Source organism: Sinohyriopsis cumingii, chromosome 17 (assembly GCF_028554795.1).
Source record: "Sinohyriopsis cumingii isolate HCF-2022 chromosome 17, ASM2855479v2, whole genome shotgun sequence".
NCBI classification, from domain to species: domain Eukaryota; kingdom Metazoa; phylum Mollusca; class Bivalvia; order Unionida; family Unionidae; genus Sinohyriopsis; species Sinohyriopsis cumingii.
The window spans coordinates 119,079,512-119,099,509 of NC_142977.1; the positions used below are offsets into that span (position 1 = coordinate 119,079,512).

Genomic DNA, 19,998 nt, shown 5'->3' on the forward strand with positions numbered 1-19,998 from the left:
CATTTTCGAAAACGGTTTTCTCACGACTCTTAAGTCATGTATCCAGTGTACCGAGGGGTTGCTCGACAGCGAGGACACGGTTTAGGAGATATGTTAAAATCGGCCTTTCGTTCGGTGGCCCCGGTGTTGAAACCGATGGTGACACGCGGATTGCACGCCTTGAAAGATGCGGCACTGACGCAAGGCAAAGAATTTCTCCAAAATGTCATCATCGACAAACAAAACCCTAAAGAAGCCTTCATGAGGGCAGGCAAAAATGTCTTGCTGCAAACGGGCAAAGACATTTTAGGCCGACGAGACACACCTATAAATGCCCTGCGCGCTACCGAGTCAGGCATTCAGCAAGGACAAGGCAGAAAGAGACGACGCAGAAAACACCCTTTCACCAGACTTCAAGCTAGAAAGGCCAAGAAAAGAAGAACCGTTCGAGACTTAGAAGTTTTCGATTATTGAGAAAAGAGACAAAAAAATGATGCACCGAGAGTCTTGCGCTTGTTCCAAGACGGAACTGGATCTGTTTGCCATGCCTCCCACCATGATGACCATGCAAGAATCCCAGTGGGTGGAATTTCACCCAGTCTCCTCATTGACAGCCTCAGCTCCCATCGAGTTTGAAATCAAAGGACAGCCCGAAGATTACATCGATCTGAATAGCAGTTACTTGTACTTGAAAGTCAAAGTTATCGACGAGGATAATACGCCCCTAGAAGGCGATGAGGTAATAGCTCCCGTCAACAATTTCATGCATTCCTTGTTTAGCGGAGTGGACTTGTACTTGAACAACAAAGAGGTCAGCAGCAGCATGGATACTTACCCTTATCGAGCGTACCTGGAAAATCTCTTGACGTACGGAATAGACGCCAAGAACACTCATCTCAATGCCTGTGTGCTATGGGAAGCTGACGAAGCACAGCAGTTTGAAAATTTCGAAACTGATGCAAAAAAAACCCCAAACAATGACGGATTTGTAGAACGAAGAGAGAAAATAAAAAACGGACAAAGTTTAGAACTAATGGATCGTTTGCATTTGGACATGTGGTTGCAAGAGAAATATTTGCTGAACGGGGTGAATGTCCGCCTGAGACTGAATCGTAGCAGTGCCGCTTTCCATTTGATAGGTAATACTGCTTGCAAAACTGTCATCGAGGAAGCCAGACTCTACGTACGACGCGTGGAAGTGTTACCTAAAGTGGGTAACGACATCAGTCAAACATTGAGCAGAACGACCGCCAAGTATCCCATACGACGCGTGGAAGTGAAAACCTTCACCATTCCCAAGGGACAGCGATCCATGATCGAAGATCATCTGTTCCAAGGACAGCTACCCAAACGTTTGATCGTTGGTATCGTCGAAAATGAAGCCTTCAACGGAGCTATCGCTAAAAATCCTTTCTACTTTCAACACTTTGGCGTGTCCAAGATCGAAGTCAGTCGCGATGGCAAGACCTTGTGTACCCGACCCTTTGAACCTGACTTTGAGAAGAAGAATTACTTGAGGTCGTACTTGTCCCTGTACGAAGCCACCGGACAGTTAGGAACCAATACAAGTCACGGCATTACGTACGAAGATTACGCAGGAGGCTACGCTTTGTGGGCTTTCGATTTCACTCCAGACCAAGGCAGCGACGAGGGACATTTCCACCCTATAAAATCCGGCCAAATTCGTGTGGAAATTCAGTTTGCAAACCGAGACCCTGATGTAACGGTGAACGTCATCCTGTATGCAGAATTCGATAATACGATAGAAATCAACAGTTTGAGAGAAGTCATCCTAGATTACTAGAAGCCATGGAAGACTGTTATCCCTCTTTACCTAGTGAAGAAACTTTGGAGATGAAATGTGAGGAGACCGTGGAAAAAGAAGAAGTGATCATGATGAAGTCGAGATGGCCAGAACAAGAAGCCCATTTAGTCTCCTGTTTTGCCAAACACTTGGTGGAAAAAATGACGGAATTGATCAAGAAAAATTGTTATGGATGTCAAAACGATCATCCCAGTCAAATTCAACACGATAAATGCCTAATGTTAAGTCAAGAAGAAAAATTGGACGAGTATCTGGACGAAGCTTGGAGTCTCATCTCGGACAAAGACGTGTTGCACCAGTGGTATAAAGACTTGCGTGAACATTCTTGTCCACCATTAACCACTCAAGAGATCCATCGTATCGAAGCTCTCCTGAATCAGAGTGAGGAGACGAAACGAAGAAACGGTTACTTGTCAGACATTTTCAAGCAAAAAGTCAGGATCGAATTGACGACTTATTATTACCTGTGAAGAAAAAAAAACACACACAAATGGATACCTGGGAACTTTATTACCTTTTGAACCACAGTTCGTATACGGCTTCTTGGAATCCTGTCGTCTGTGCTAAAGATGAACTCCCTCATCGCAAACCTAAAGACCATCAAGCTTATGTGATCAACACGGACGACAGTCATCTCCCAGGAACCCACTGGGTAGCCGTTTACTTTCCTCAAGAAGGATGTGTGGAATATTTCGATTCGTACGGATTGCCCCCTTTGGAAGACGATATCATCGACTTTATGAGAAGAAATGCTCAAACCACCCGATTCAATAATGTGAAATTACAAGGCACAGATTCCTTGGTGTGTGGACAATATTGTGTGTATTTTCTGCATCATCGCAGCCTGGGCTATTCCTTAGAACATTTAGTGACTCATTTTAATCCTCGTTCTTCTACTAGAAACGATGTGAAAGTAGATCGATGGTTCTGTGACCATTATGCTTATCTTTTGTCTCAAGCTAGGAAACGTAGTGTCCATCAATGGCCTAATGATTTCCAACAGTGGAAATCACAATTTCATTCACAACGTTGTCAGCCCTGTTTAAAGTAGACTGTAAATTGAGAAAAAAATGTTTGTGATTTGAAAAAATTGTTTGATGTTATCATGTTGGATTATTGTTAAAAATGTTAGAAATGTTGTTGTTTAGTGTTAAGTGATTTTTGAATAAAAAATGTTGTGTTTTGAAAAAAATGCCTTTGTCTTTTGTTTAGCTATAAGAATGTTGGATTGATGCTCTTTGATTTCTTACTATCCCTCTCATGACACTCACTGAACGTTGCGGCTCGAAAACCGTGTGGGGGATGTTTTCCTTCACGTCCGCGCTTTGACTTTAAGAACCGGGGTTGTTTCCAGTCTAACCATCCATTGTCGACTCATCCTCCTAAGAAGATGTGCTCCAAACTAGCTAAGCTCAACGAAGCCTACGTGAATTTGCATAGGGTCAGACACAGTCTGATACCGAAGCCAGAAGAAATAGAGAATGTGAGAATGTTAAAAGTCACTGAAGACCTGATAGAAGAGCTCTTCAGAGAAGAAATGAACAGGGAAAAAGAAGAATGGACAGAGAAGTACAGACTTCAGAGACAGCAGCAACAGCAGCAACAACAACAACAGCAGCAGCAGCAACCTGAAGCTGACAGAGGCTTTGTCGATTGTAGTATCGACACCAAAGAGTTCTTCTTCTCTTTCCGAAGAAGCAGACCTGTCGCCAGAAAGTCTATCCTCAGAGGACATCGCATTCTTAGAAACTAAAAAAGATTGCCATAGCAAACAAAAAAACAGCCCTTTTCAGGGCTACCCCAATACTCTAGAAAAGAAATAACGATAAATTTGCCAATGTGTGTAGGTAGAGTAGTGGGAAAATAAACACTAACTCTTTTTTTTAAAAAATGTGAGGGTATGTGTTTGTGAGTTTGTGTGTTTGTGTTTGTAAGCGCTCACGTAAGTTGGTGTGGATAGTAGATTAAAATTATGTTTTTTTGGTGTTTGAGGTGTAAATTTGGGGTTAGATTGCTTTGCGTATGTAAATAGTCTATTGAAGTGATTTATAAAATTTTTTAAAATAGTGATGGGTAGCATTAAAAAAGTGAGTGTTTCTTTTAGGTCCGCGCATTTTTTTTGGTCATGATCTAGGTAAGATTAATTTTATGTTTTTAGGGGGATGTTTTCCTTCACGTCCGCGCTTTCACTATAAATTGAAACTCGTTCGGCAGTCTAACTACCCTTGTTGATTGATCAACACCAAAAATGAATAGCAGAATAAGCAAACTTCTTGAACTCCAGATACATCTGGAATATGTCAGGCGCCTGTTAAATGAACTGGCCGTGGAGGCTATAGTAGAAGAGGAAAGAATAAAGAAGGAAGAGGAGGAGAGAAGACAGAGGGAAGAGGAGGAAAAGAAAATAGGAGAGAGGATGTCGTACAATATTCCCGAGAGAGAGGATTGGGGTGTTGAAGCGAATCATCCTCCCTCTGCGCTCCCCAGAAGAAAGGTGAAAGGAGACTGGGGAAGAAGATGCGTGTGTGGCGCCAGGCCAGGAAGGTGCCATCATTAGATAGGTGCATCTGGAGTTCAAAAAAACAGCCCTTTTAAGGGCTACCCAATACTCAAGAAAAGAAATAACTATCGATTTGCCAATGTGTGTAGGTAGAGTAATGTGAATATAAACACTAACTCTTTATTAATAGTGCGAGTGTTTGTGTTTGTGTTTGTAACTGCTCAAGTAAAGTTTGTGTGAATAGTAGTTTCTTTATTGTTTCTTAGCGTATGTGGAGAGTATAGTTTGGGTTTTATTATATGAAATGAGAAAAGTGGGGATGTTTTCCTTCACGTCCGCGCGTTGTTCGGTCATGATCTAGGTAAGATCAATTTTATGTTTTAGGGGGGATGTTTTCCTTCACGTACGCGCTTTAAGTATAAGAACCCACAAAGTTTGATGTTGGAACCATTCTAAGGAATAACTGAGACAAAATGACTCAAGTATCAGTTCTATTTAATCTATTGAGAGACATCTATTTCTGGATAATGGATGTAGAATATGTTTTAGGAAGAATAGAAGAGGAATGGAGGCATGGAGATATGAAAGACTTTGTAACGAGTCAAGTTCAAGGCCTAAAGACAGCAAGAGATATAGCAGGGATGATTGAAGAAGAAGTCAATAAGTCAAGAGGCTTCATTAACCCACCTTACTTCAGAGTGGGAAGATTGAAGGAAGCACTGGATAATGTCATCAAAGTCCGGTGCTTCCTAGAAAAAATATTGTACTGGACAGAGTGGAGAAATGTAAAATGGGGATTGGAAAAGGTGAAGAAAGGGGAAGATCTGATGAGAAAAGAAATGGAGGAAGAAGTAGAGAAGATTAAAGAGAAATGGAGGGAAGAAAGAAAAGATGTGGAAAACAAAAAGAAACAGGCAGAGTTTGAGAGGTTGAATCAGAATTGGATAAAAGTTCAGGAAAAGTTTAGAGCTCTAGGTCATCCTGACTGGATGCCAGAAAAGTTGAAAAAGAAGACAGGAATAGTGACAAAAGTGAGAAGATGGTTGAAGAAGTGGAAGTGTTAGAAGAAACCCAAAGGCCCTTTTCAGGGCCAGCCATATTTCTCGAAAAGAGAATGACTTTTCAATTGCCTACCCCTTTTTTAAATTTAAATTTAAATTTAAATTTAAAATAAATTTATAAAAAAAAATCCCATGTTCAATTCCCCTTGAGGCTAGAGTGACCCAAGACTTTTTCCCCATGTTCAATTCCCCTTGAGGCTAGAGTGACCCAAGACTTTTTCCCATGTTAAATTCCCCTTGAGCCTAGAGTGACCCACGATTTTTCTCCATGTTAAATTTCCATTGAGGCTAGAGTGACCCAGGGGTCTCTGTAATGCTAATTCCCATTGAGGCTAGGGTGACCCCCCTTACTACTCATGTACATCGAATGTGATTTCAGTCATATAATCTGGACTGTGTGCAAAGCAGTTTTACTGTACAGTGTAAATAAAACTCTTACTAGTCATGGGAAAGTACTGGGTAGTAACTACTTGTATTGTCTAGAAGCTGTATAGGGTCCCATTAGGAAAGTGTAGTGGGACACGGAAGCTGTATCCGGACACATTAGGAGACTATAATGGGGCCTGGAAGCTACACCAGGACCCATTAGGAAAGTAATGGGGCTCTGAAACTATATTAGGGTCCATTTAGAAAAGTGTAACGGGGCTCAGAAACTATCAGGCCCTATTAGAATAGTGTAGTGGGCTTGAAAGCCATTTTGAGGCCCATTAAGCAAGTATTAATGTAGATACCTTTGGCTTTGCCCGCAATGAATATTATAAAAATCTCTCATATGTGTAACTGGAACTTCAACTCATTAACCTCTAGAGATTTCTGTCATTTTCACCTGAAATGGCAGTAAGAAAGGTATTTTTGTGATTATTTCCAAATACATCTACTTCCAAAAGAGTTTAATTTTGCCAGATGCCTAGTTGTGTGTTAAAGATGTTTTGGATTGGATATTTCGCTTGCGCATGGGCAGAAGGGTAAATAATTGGACTTTTTTGTTTGTGCTTTATTGGACCCATCATTTTCGTGTCCTGACCACTTTTTACCCTAAATCTCAAACTTATTCTCCTTTTTTGCAAAGGTTCACATGTCCATGTGCAGTTCAGACCAGTCTGTCTTAGAACTCGGGCCAAAAGATCTACAATCCACAAACAAAATCCAGTTGACAAATGGACTGGCAATTTTTTTTAAAATATATAGAAACAATTCATTCCCCCCCCCCCCCGTTTTTGTAATGCAAGCAGAAAATCCAGATTATACAGTATCATTCTAGAGCTACATCTGTCTACCTTTCTGTAATACCACCTATTTTGGTTCATCGTAAACGATCTTGACGGTACAGAGGTCGGAAGTAGGGTGCAACCTCATGACGTCTAAACATGACATATGGGGTTAATGAGCTGACAGACAGATGAGGTTAAAATATATTATATATTAACAAAAAAGCCACGAATATTAAATACTGAATTTATTTAGTCATGCAACAAGTCATATAGAAAAGAAATCTTGATTGATGGTCTTCATCGATTTTACTTTCAAAGTAAAACCAAAGTAAAACAAGTACCTTGAAAGACAAAAAGATCAACATTTCTGCAATTTATAATCCGGCTGGTAATCTAAAGGCTAAAAGGGAAGTAAATAAATGATTGTTTTAATTAGCCTTATTCTAATCACATATCAGTTAACATGTAATGTAAATTCCCCAAAAGAGAATATATATCACAAAGTATGCGTAACAGGAATGAAACAAATCCCATGGCAACGAACTTCAATGCTGGTGCAATACAATGCTCAATATGGTACCTAAAAAGCTAATCCTTCATGAAAATGATAACTATAATCACTGGACTGGCCAATACATACATATTATGGCATATCTGTCTGGGCCAAATCACATAATTTGTTACTACTACTTTAACACTAAAAAATACCCCACATCACTACTAACATGAACATAGTCAAACAGCTTCTTAGCTTGACATTTATTTCCTCCCAGTCACATTACTGGTACAATGCAAATTCCTTATGGAAATCTTGTCTTACAAAGTCTGGTTAACATATACCACGTAAGTTTTAACTCCATGTTTAATCACACTAAGAAGAAATAAAACATTACACTAAAAATATAAATCTAGATTAGTTGATTGGTGAATAGGGCTTCTTTACATTGTAAACTTGTTTGTGTTTTCCCTAAACAAGAATGGAAGATAAAGTTCTATTAGTTGAAGTAGAGAAACTCTGATCACTGACAATTTGTTTTGCTTTGCAGATTCAAGTGAATGTGTATGCAGATCACCGGCCACCTATATTGTACAATCGTGTGATATTATTATAGTCATAAACAAACGTATTTGTTATGTATGCACACCATAAAAAATTTTAATCAGACTTAAATATCAGCTTTTTTGAATGAAAAATTATTCGGCAATCTCCGTAAACAATCAGTAGTATCCGCGTGCCAAAAACGGATATGACGTACTTGTATCCCTTCTATTCAACATAGCCATTCAAGTGTTTAATTTCCCCACGTAAATGTCTATGTGATTTATCTTACGATCGTGCTTTTGTACAGCAAATATGGTACACTGTGTTGCGTATGTATATAACCAACAGTGTGATGATGGAACGAAAGGGTTCTTTATTTTTCCGAAAGACCCTGTTTACTGGAAAAAAGTGGATTGAAGCTGTGGGATCGAATAGGGTGACGGATGGGAAAGTTGTATCATTTATGCTGGATTATAGCCAATTTGGCCCAAGATAATTAGGCTCAAATTGGGCCTAAAATAAGACAATTCGACCCAACTCGAAAGACAATCCGTCCCAACTTAACAATAGTTGGAACAAGTTCTTTTTTTCCAAACAACAAGTAGATACTATGTAAGATAGGTTTTAGGAAGAAGAAAAAAACTAAATTTAAACAAACCAAACTATCTGGATAGTCTTTAAAAGAAAATTATTAATTATACTTCGTAACGTACATATATATGAGAAAAAACAAAAACTGACATCTCTTGCTCGTTCCAATTAAAGTATTTATATACATATTTTTTTAATGCTAAAAAAAATATATGCATCTGCGCAACACCATTCTCAATTTAAGTCTTCCGGTCAAATTATCAATACTGATTTATAAAACAATAATACTTAACAGATAATATTCTACAGAATAGGTATATATATTTCTAAGGGTAGCGTACATGAGATATTATAACAAATGGATATAATTTTAGGCTTCAGGTTGTAACAATGCTACATATAATACACACTCGATTACGCACGAGAGAGAGAGAGAGAGAGAGAGAATAACATTGAGCATTTTGTCAGTGTTTAGTTTTGTAATATGAATCTCTTACCAGTTAATTTTATTGTTTTTATTTTTCAAGTTGTCTTAGTGTGTGCGCGAGTAAACTGAAAGCTTGTCATTACTAGTCAATATCGTCAATGATATTTGCTCCATTATTCCATAAAAAAAGGAAAGGAAAAAATTTTGTGTTGAATTTGTGTTCCCCTGCACGGTACAATAAAATTGATAAACAAACACTTATTTAAAAATAAAATGAAAGAAAGTAACCTTGCATTATTATCATTTATTCCTTCTTTATTCATCATGTGAACTTTATTAAAGAAAAAAAAAATATATCCACGAACTCCGTATCTGTAGCGGATGCCGGCTTGCATATGCATCCTTAATGTAGTGTGTATCACTTATGCCAGATAACAAAATCGCAAAAGAGATGAAAATATCACCAGATTGCTTGAAGACACCTGCCATTCTCGCATGATAAGTTACAAGGTGCAAACTGACCAAGATTGTGTTGTATCCAAATTAACTATACGAATGTGTCTCACAAATAAAAAAAATCATTATTTTAAAATACATTCACTGTTGAGTGCAAATGATAATCTTTTCGCTAGCATGGGTTATAAAAGTATTATTAAAGCAAGTTATTGTTGTGTATACTATTTGCCCTGCAAACATCAATTATGATTAAATATGGCAAACAAATAGAAGCCAGGGTGATGAATAAACACAACTGGCAGTGAGCAATAAACTTCTTGCTTAAACTTACCGACAGAATATCAAATACAAAGGTTATTTTATTGCAAAGCAAACCATCCTTGGAAACTGACTTTGGTATCTTAAGTGTGCCGATTTTTTCTTATGAAGTCGGCCGACATAAGGAAGCCAAGTTTGGTTCCTTGGGATTCTTTTTAGTGTGCCGATTTCTTTTTAAAAAAAATAAAGTCGGCTGACATAGGGAAGCCAGCATTGATTCATTTTTACCGGTATTAATGGGAATTTTCAAAATAAATTGAAACAATGGAAAAATTTTGAAAGTGACACAATCTAGTGCGTCGTGCACGTATATCGATATAAGGCTAATCAGTAAATTAGTTTTCAGTAGTTTCATCTAAATGTTCCCTATCCATAGTTTATAGTGTTTTATTTTTCAACAAGAAGCAATGTCCTTCGTCTTGTGGGGATAAATGTACGTCATTTTTGGTTGGCGTCCTCTATAGGTGGGAAATCGTAGCTAAGGGGGAGTAACAGCATTGTATACTTCTATTTCGAGTAATAAAATTATTATTTCTTCTTTATACTTGATAACTGTTTTGTTCTTTCTTTGTGAGAATAACTACTTTTAGTCATGTGATGCAAATCTGATGTTAAATAAGGCAAGAATTATGACATCTAAATTTTTTAGGACTGGTCAAACTTGACATAACTATTCTGTTTCTTTGGTTAAAAATGCCAATATGAAGTCCTCTATTACTGACCTTATGTCAAAGGAAACACTACTCATAAACTACCTCCAGCCAGAATCTGGTTGTCTGGCCAGGCACAAGTTATGAGCAATTTGGTTGCTTAAAGCTAAAATTTTGTTTTTCTTGAGATGCTTGACACCATATTTGTCCACCCCTAATGTACATATCAATAAAATTGGGTAATGCTACACCCCTACTGTACATATCAATAAAATTGGGTAATGCTACATGCCTCATCCTAAAAAAAAGAGTAGGGAACATAAATATTTCAATCAAGAAGCTGGTTAGGGCCTCCCATATGGAGACTTGCTAAATGGTACGTCAAAGAAAACTACTTCTGGCAGATTAGTGTTGAACCCACCCAAGTGAATCTTGTCACAAAGCTGCATGACGCAGTAATCAATAGTAGACTTGAACTGGAAGTCAAAGCAGCATGATAGGTCACGGTGAAATACTTCGGTGGAATGGTGTTTTACCCACCAAAAACATACTGCCATAGCAATTGTTTTGACTCTATTGCCAACAGCATCCAAGAAACTGACAAAAATGCAAAACTTTAGCATACTCACTGAAGCATGAAATCCAGGTCAAGCTGACCAACTTTTGGTTTGGTATTTTACCCAACAAGATACAGCCAATAACTTAATTACATGACTCCAAAACCAAAACAACCAAAAAAACTGCTAAGTATGTCTGGTTCCCTGAGGACTCCACTGAATCTGGTATGAAAACCTGGGTCCAGATATAACATGGACAAGTTGATATCATAATCTGAACTTGCAATTATTGTATTTTTGTAGATCTTGGTACTGTTCTACAAGTCTGTAATTAAAGGGCTGTTTCAGAATTCTACAGTACAATCATATGGTTTGGCAATCAGTGAGAAATAAACACACCAGCACATGTATCGGTGAAAACATGGAATGTTAGGATCTAACTGTAACCAGAAGGATACGGTATACATTCGCTAATAATAACAAAGATTCTGATCCACTGTAGCATAATATGGCTGCCAATCTGGCTCTATGTTGTTTCTTTTACTCATTACTCCTAACAAACTGCACAGAACCAGATCTACCAGTGTGCTATGCAATGGAAGATCTGTGTCTGCAGCTTGCAGGTTTGCAGTTGGACTCCTATAAACAAGTACATATGGTATAGGTAATTTTGATTACCTGGAAGAGACTTAATTTTAATGGACACTGAATTACAGGTGTATAAAACATAATCATCTTGGATATTCCCCTACCAGGTAGTGAATATGATGCACAAATCACACACATTCATGTGCAAATACTTAACTCAGTTGTTTTCAAACTATACACGCTGCATTTGCTCATTTCATTTTGAGAGCTCCCAGAGCTTCATAATTTACATTTATCTAGAGTTGAGATAAAGGTAGCTTAATTTTTTGGGTACACATTGTGATCTTCTTAAATCTTTGTTTTGATACACTTTTCAATTGTGTATTTAACAGAAAATTCATCACTGTACAATTATGTATTTATAAATTTACAACTGTGTAATCAACAGAGGGTTCATAAATTTACAATACCTAAGTGAGGCTTAAAATCAATTAAAACTTCAACAGCAAAGCGTAATTTCAGGCTTACTGTGTTACTGCTGTAAATGAAAACACAACAAACAAACCCTGGAAAAATACTCACCCCATGGGATGACCCATGAAACAGGATGATACAAGATATAGGTGGGGCCCTGAGTGGCCAAGTGGTCTACAGTGCTCACAATTATAGATCACTGCCATCTCACCTCTGTCTGTGTGGGTTCGAGTCTCAGGCTTGGCCAATGAGGGTACATGAGAAAGCTTTTCAGTAGCTTCTCGTGGGTTGGTGGTTCTTTCTGGGGTTTTTCCAGGTTCTTCCTCCACTATTTTATACTGGCTGCCATGTATAGCCTTTCTTGTGCTGAAAAATGGTGTCAAACCTTACAACAACAACAACAAGATATAGGAAATTACATATTCCCAAAAATGTTGAGTGTGGGATAAAATGCTGCTGAAACCAGACTGTAAATTACATGACTTAGAAGTCACCAATAGACATGAGCAGAAAATAAATTTAGACAAAACTGATCTTGATAATGAAATTTTGGGCCAGGTATAAGGAATACAAGACACAAAACAAAACTAAATTACATATGAAAGAAGATGGCCTCTGGTAGAAGGTATACAATATATAAAACTAAATGACACATGAAAGAAGATGATACAAGATCAATGGCTCCTGACATATGGCATGCAAGACATAAAACAATAAAAAATGAACTGTCTTACTCTTTACAAGCTTACTGTGCTATCACTGTAAAAAAAGAAAATATTACGCACTCCATGGAATGACACATGAAACACGATGATTCAAGATTGAGATAATTACACAGAGCTATGATCCAAAATATGAAGATGCGGAATAAAATGCTGTTAAAACCAAACTGAAACTTTAGTAGTCTCCAGCAGCCATCATAAAGATTACCTACGAATGTAAAAATAAATTCACACTAAAGTGAATATGACAAGAAACTATTGGCCTCTGTTACAAGTTATACAAAATATACAACAAAAAAAGAGAACATTCTTTTCTATGATATCAAAGTAGAGGTACTACTGACAGACTAAAGATTCTTTTTTTTTCTCCATCACTGTTTTTAAAATCTGTTTCAGAAGCTGTTATTATTGTTCATCTGGAAAAAAACAAGAGTTTACTGGGTAAAAAGTCCAAGGCATTTGAGTAACCTTAGAGTGACACCCAGTATGACCACAACTGGACCATAAATCATGCGTCTATATTTACCATGATCAGCCACTAGAGCTGAGGCCTCACATATAAGGTATGCAACTCACTCATCTAATTCCTCTATTGAAGGTAACTTGTAATATACAACGTATATTCATCAACAAGTAAAATTTACCACTGATTGAACATATTTACTCCTACTTCCAACTGCACTGGATTTTCTGTGATGACTAGGATGGTATACCAAATGGTAAATTCTATGAGTTCATGAGCTAAACACAAATAAATGAAGATATATTAGCAAGACATACACTGTAGGTTGCAGTGTCCCTCTTTGGTTGTAAGGGTGTAGGATTATCAGATGCATCCAATTATCAAGTTTCATGATTTAAAACACTGCATACAATTATCAGATGCATCCAATTATCAATTTCATGATTTAAAACACTGCATACAATTATCAGATGCATCCATTTATCAAGTTTCATGATTTAAAACACTGCATACAATTATCAGATGCATCCATTTATCAATTTCATGATTTAAAACACTGCATACAATTATCAGATGCATCCAATTATCAAGTTTCATGATTTAAAACACTGCATACAGTACTGATATTTAAACAAAAAATATCAAGCCACTGAAGGATGAAATAAGGCAAAGAGACCTCTCTTTGCAGTAAGTGTGTAGTAACTACCAAGATGCATTCCTTCACCAGTACTCATAATTTTAGGCAGAAAGGAGTGCATATAACATGCTAAAATCTCATGTGGTAATAACTAAATGCAAAACCTTAGCTGAAGCCAGTAAAAGATGAAATTTAGGTTACAATGAGCTTCTTTCGTTGTAAGGATGTGGTGCAAAGTCAGATACATACAATTATTTAGTTTGATGAAAAACAAGAAAGAAGTCAAGAAGCTTAACCAATGACAGCAAAGCATGAAATAATTGGACTCTGATGAACTGATTTTGCAGTGCTCATTAAGATTCCATTATGAATAGTTGGAGAAAAAACAACTGAAAATATAACATTTAACAAATATCACTAAAATGTAAAATATAGATCATAGAGAGCTACTTTGTGACAAGAGTGTTGTAGTTGGCAAGATTAATCCAATCACTATGTTATAAGATTCCATGTATAACAGTAAACAGACAGGGTGAAATAAACCTGAACAAGATAGAACAACTTAAACAAAAATGTACATATAATATACATGTATCTACAAAGCTGCCTCTCTCAGGCCCTTCTCCAGGGGATGGGTACAGTAAAACCTGTCTTGAGAGACCACTGCTATGAGAGACCACCTGTCTTGAGAGACCAGGTTCTCCATGTACAGATTTAGAGATTATATAGTGTTATAACCTGTTATGAGAGACCACCTGTCATGAGAGACCATTATGTTTTGGCAGAAGGGGTGGTCTTTCAAGACAGGTTCCACTGTACTACGAAACTCACTCCAAACTGTTGATCCCTTCCTTCAGCTTCTACTAACACAGGCTCAGCAATAAAAAAAAATAACTGACAGATGATGCATTAAAGACAATAACTTCTAAGCCATATTACAACAAAAAGGCAATATTAATATTTTTTTTTACATATGTCGATACTCGTTATATCCATATCATAGAAAAATCTAAAGTAATCAGAAAAATATTCAGAATATTAATATACCTCATCATGGAGAATATATCAGAACAATATTAACTTTAACAGGAGTCCCAAGTAGGTCTGATATCACACACCAAGCTTACCTAACTTGACGGTTGACCATTTCACTAACCAGGCTTATGTAACAGCATAAGAACAAATTCTTTGTAACCTATCTTCCACACTTTATATCTTCATATCTTGCTGACTTTACCTATTTTACTATACACTTATAAAAATTCTTTGTAACCTATCTTCCACACTTTATATCTTCATATCTTGCTGATTTTACATATTTTACTATACACTTATAAAAATTCTTTCTGAAGACAGAAGCATAATTAATATGGTAATTAATATATAGTCTCTTGCTGACAAGTGAAGTCATACATGTTTTGAATGGTAGTAAATGTAACGGAAAAAAAAAAACATTTAACTGAATGAGTGGTAACAAGGTCAGCCAATCAGATACAAGATTACCTCATTAATATGTGTGGATCTCACTCATTATCCAACCCATCCAAGATCTTGATGATGTAAGATTAAAGTTCAAGTGTGATAAAAACTGGATGATAAACGTGGTTTCCAATGAGATAACTAACTCAGTCTATCAGATCGCCTCATTAGTATACATTGTTCTCATTATTTGAGATCTAAACATTTTACTGGATCAGAGTCTGATCAGAAATATGGCCTCCAGATTGGAAACAAAATTATCCAATTAGATGCAAGATCACCTAATGAATTATGCATCACTGTTACTCATTACAGTAACCGTCTGAGATTTTCATGATATAAATCTTTATCTAAGTTTGATTGAAATAAGATCAGAAATACCTACTACATAGTGTTAACGTGCAAATGTTATTGAACAGAGGCATGATGGATGCACTGGCTGTGCCATAAAATCATATGGCCTTATGACCTGGTGAGGTAAAAACCTATAACTTGATGATGAAGTCAAAATATGGATAATAATTTTAATCCTGTTATGAGATAATACCACAAAGTTTTGATGACAATTCCAATACGAGATAAAACCACAAAACTTTGATGACAATTCCAATACGAGATAAAACCACAAAGTTTTGATGACAATTCCTTTATGAGATAAAACCAGAAAGTTTTGATGATAATCACATTACAAGATAAAACCACAAAGTTTTGATGACAATTCCACTATGAGATATAGCACAAAGTTTTGAGGACAATTCCATCATGAGATAAAACCACAAAGTTTTGATGACAATTCAATTATGAGATAACACCACAAAGTTTTGAGGACAATTCCATCATGAGATAAAACCACAAAGTTTTGATAAAATTCCATTATGAGATAAAGCACAAAGTTTTGATGATAATTCCATTATGAGATATTTGATCATGGAAAAGTCTCAGATTAGGAATAAATCTCATTACTGTTGAATATTTAGAAAAACCAAAAAAAAAGCATAATGAATTACTGTTAGCATGATCATAAAAACAGTGTCATGTCTGAACTTTTAATGAGAAAACTGAATTATACTTGTGACAGATCAATGTCTTGAAAACTTTTAAAAAATGTGCAAAATATGTACTACACAGTACAAATGAAATACTGTTAAATTCCACTGCAATAAAAGCATGAATGATATAAATGTGACAGTAAGACATGCACCGATTACAATGATTCTTTTATCATTGGCAAACACACACACAGGTATTTGTTAATTTTCCATGTTATCACAACTATTAAGCCATGTCAAAGTACATTTTGTTTGGAATAATAAATTTCTAAAAACAAAGGATCCAAGTCAGCCTAAGATCACTCACGTGCCTGTCATCTGCCTCATAACCAGATGCAAGAGATGACAGCGAAATCTGGGTCAGTAGAATACTTTCTGTCGTCATTTGTGTATGTATGTATGTGTGTGTGTGTGTGTGTTTGTTTGTCTGTATGTGTGTATGTATGTATGCATGTATATATGTATGTCTGTATGTATGTATGTCTGTATGCATGTATGTATGTATGTGTATGTATATGTGTGTGTGTGTGTGTGTGTGTATAGGGTTTAACAACAATGCAAAATAATAATGGCTATATAGCACTGAATAAAATATAAGATTTAAAATAATGTAAAAATAAAAAATTGCACAATTTTTTAAATTAAGAATGATAAATCCTTCCAAGTAAATGGAAACACAAAACCCTAAAAGATAAAAGGTAAAGATGCTAAAATTCTTTAAGGGGTGAATAAAATAAAAGATAAAGCCACAACATATACAATCCTTAAAATGACAGGTTTATCATCCATAACCTGAAGGCACATCATCATAATTTATCCCATACTGAAATGCTTTTATGCCAGAATACGGTCAAATTTTTTTTCTCTTCAGAGGACAAGATATATCAGCACTATCTATTCAAACTTCAAAGCTAGATTGATGTCCATCAAATTTAGTTAAGTTCAGTTTGGCAGTTGTTAAGACCTTGTTTAAAGATTGTTGATCCATTTTCATATATATGACAACCATATTGGATGGCAGATACACATCATGGAAATGTTTCAAGCCAGTATGCCTTCTGTCACATCAATCAAATTCTGTTCTGAGAGTTAAAAAAAAAAAGTTGTTTAAAGGTTTTTGAAATTTCTGTAAAGATGGTTTTGTGTTTGTTGGCAGACATTTGTATACATCTGAAAGAATGCTACCAATCAAAATTTGAACAAATTCTGTTCATTGTTGTTTAATTGAAAAAGTCAATGGGTTCAATTTTATTTTTACTTATGGTGGCCATATCTAATGACAGATAAGCATCACCTGTAATGCACTTCATATCAGGATGCTTCCTGTCAGATTTGGTCCAATTCTGTTGAGCAGGTTTTGAGATGGTGTTGCTGTTTTTAGTAATGGTGGCCATTTCATTTGTATGAACTTGTAAGTCTTTCATCCAAGTAAGCTTTCTGTCAAATACAGTTAAATTCTCTTTAGCAGTTTTGCAAACAAGGTGTTTAAATGTTTTCCATTTTAAGTAACAGTGGCCATATTTGATAATGGATTGGTATCATCTGTATAACATTAAAGGCTTTCAAGTGTGAATGGTCTGAGTCATATTTGGTCAAATTCTTCTCTGCAGCTTTAGAGGTAAAAGGTCACTTAAAAATTTATCAGTTACTGTAACAATGGCCATATCTGATGGCAGATTGGCTGTCATTTGTACAAACTGAAAGCCTTCTATGCCAAAATGCTTTTTGCCCAATTGAATGAAATTCTTTTGAAAAGTGTTTTACAGCATGATTATGTTTAGTAATGGCAACCCTATTTGATGACATCATCTAAATAACCTTGACACTGAAGGGTTTCAAGAAGTCATTAGAAAGGTTTTTCTTTATCCAGTAACTGTGCCATTTCTTGATGGTGCATCAGCATTATTTGTACAAAAGCCCTTTATACCAGGATTCTTTCTTTTCATTTGGTCAAACTCTGTTCAACAGCTTTTGAGAAATTATAATTAGGTATGTCTATTAATATTAATGGTTGCAATATTCAATAGTGGATCAAATCATTTGTATAAACTTTAAAACCTTGTATCCCTTAATGCTTAATGATAAATTTGGTCAAATTGTGATTGTCAGTTTTTGTGAAGAAGTCAATAAGAGTTTTATATTTTTAGTAATGGTGGCCATATCTGATGGCAGGTCAGAATCAACTGCAGAAATCTAACAAATGTTGATACCATGATGCTATCTGTCGAGTGCAAATTTGAAATTGGTCCAGTGTTTTTTAAGAACAAGTTGTAAATGGCAATTGATAATGGATGACATATGACCATAGTATATGTTTACTTGGCCCTATGACAATGAATTAGGGTAAAATAGGAAATCTTTACAATGAAAAAGTATAGCTGACAATGGAAAATACGCTGACCAAGTTCAGATAGACTCCACACATTCTGAAATATGTATGCTAAAATAAAGTAACATAAAGTAGCAAAAACATTGCTATGGGCAGTGCTGGACATGTACACTTAAAAATATACACATAGTTCTAGCATTCATGAATAATAAATTCTGTGAACAAGAGGAATCAAGTCACATGTTTATGTAGAGACTCCTACCTAACTATACATTTTATTTTATACTACTTATGCATGTCCCCTGTGGTCTAGAACTGTCAATTTATATACAACTCATGATAAACTCCCTGGTAAAAAAAAAATTCTGAAAGCAGAAAAGTATAAGGAAAAGCATTCTAAAGAACTTCCTTGAAATGTGTACCAAGTATGGTTGTAATATATTTTAATGGTTTTAGAGCTATGCTCCACAAACAAAGATCGCCATGAACTTGGTCATAATTATATTTCCCATAATACACAACAGATGGCTATGAACTTTGTCATAACTATATTTCCCAAATTACACAACAGATGGTTATGAACTTGGTCATAACTATATTTCCTATATTACACAACAGATGGTTATGAACTTGATCATAACTGTATTTCCCATATTACACAACAGATGGCTATGAACTTTGTCATAACTTATTTCCCAAATTACACAACAGATGGTTATGAACTTTGTCATAACTATATTTCACATATTACACAACAGATGGTTATGAACTTAGTCATAATTATATTTCCCATATTACACAACAGATGGTTATGAACTTAGTCATAATTATATTTCCCAAATTACACAACAGATGGCTATGAACTTTGTCATAACTATATTTCCCAAATTACACAACAGATGGTTATGAACTTAGTCATAATTATATTTCCCATATTACACAACAGATGGCTATGAACTTGATCATAACTATATTTCCCATATTACACAACAGATGGTTATGAACTTAGTCATAATTATATTTCCCAAATTACACAACAGATGGTTATGAACTTAGTCATAATTATTTTTCCCAAATTACACAACAGATGGTTATGAACTTAGTCATAACTATATTTCCCAAATTACACAACAGATGGCTATGAACTTTGTCATAACTTATTTCCCAAATTACACAACAGATGGCTATGAACTTAGTCATAATTATATTTCCCAAATTACACAACAGATGGTTATGAACTTAGTCATAATTATATTTCCCAAATTACACAACAGATGGCTATGAACTTTGTCATAACTTATTTCCCAAATTACACAACACATGGTTATGAACTTAGTCATAATTATATTTCCCAAATTACACAACAGATGGTTATGAACTTAGTCATAATTATATTTCCCAAATTACACAACAGATGGTTATGAACTTAGTCATAATTATTTTTCCCAAATTACACAACAGATGGTTATGAACTTAGTCATAACTATATTTCCCAAATTACACAACAGATGGCTATGAACTTTGTCATAACTTATTTCCCAAATTACACAACAGATGGCTATGAACTTAGTCATAATTATATTTCCCAAATTACACAACAGATGGTTATGAACTTAGTCATAATTATATTTCCCAAATTA

The 19,998-nt window shown here is 35.7% G+C and overlaps 1 long non-coding RNA gene across 1 annotated transcript; it reads right to left on the minus strand.

Annotated features, from left to right (window-relative positions):
- Nucleotides 1-6,806: 6,806 nt before the first annotated feature.
- Nucleotides 6,807-19,320, minus strand: LOC149779748 (uncharacterized). Its single transcript, XR_016415708.1, has 2 exons — nucleotides 14,775-19,320; nucleotides 6,807-14,696 (listed from the first exon to the last, which is right to left on the minus strand). It is a non-coding gene; the product is annotated as an uncharacterized LOC149779748 (long non-coding RNA).
- Between the last annotated feature and the right edge of the window lie 678 nt (nucleotides 19,321-19,998).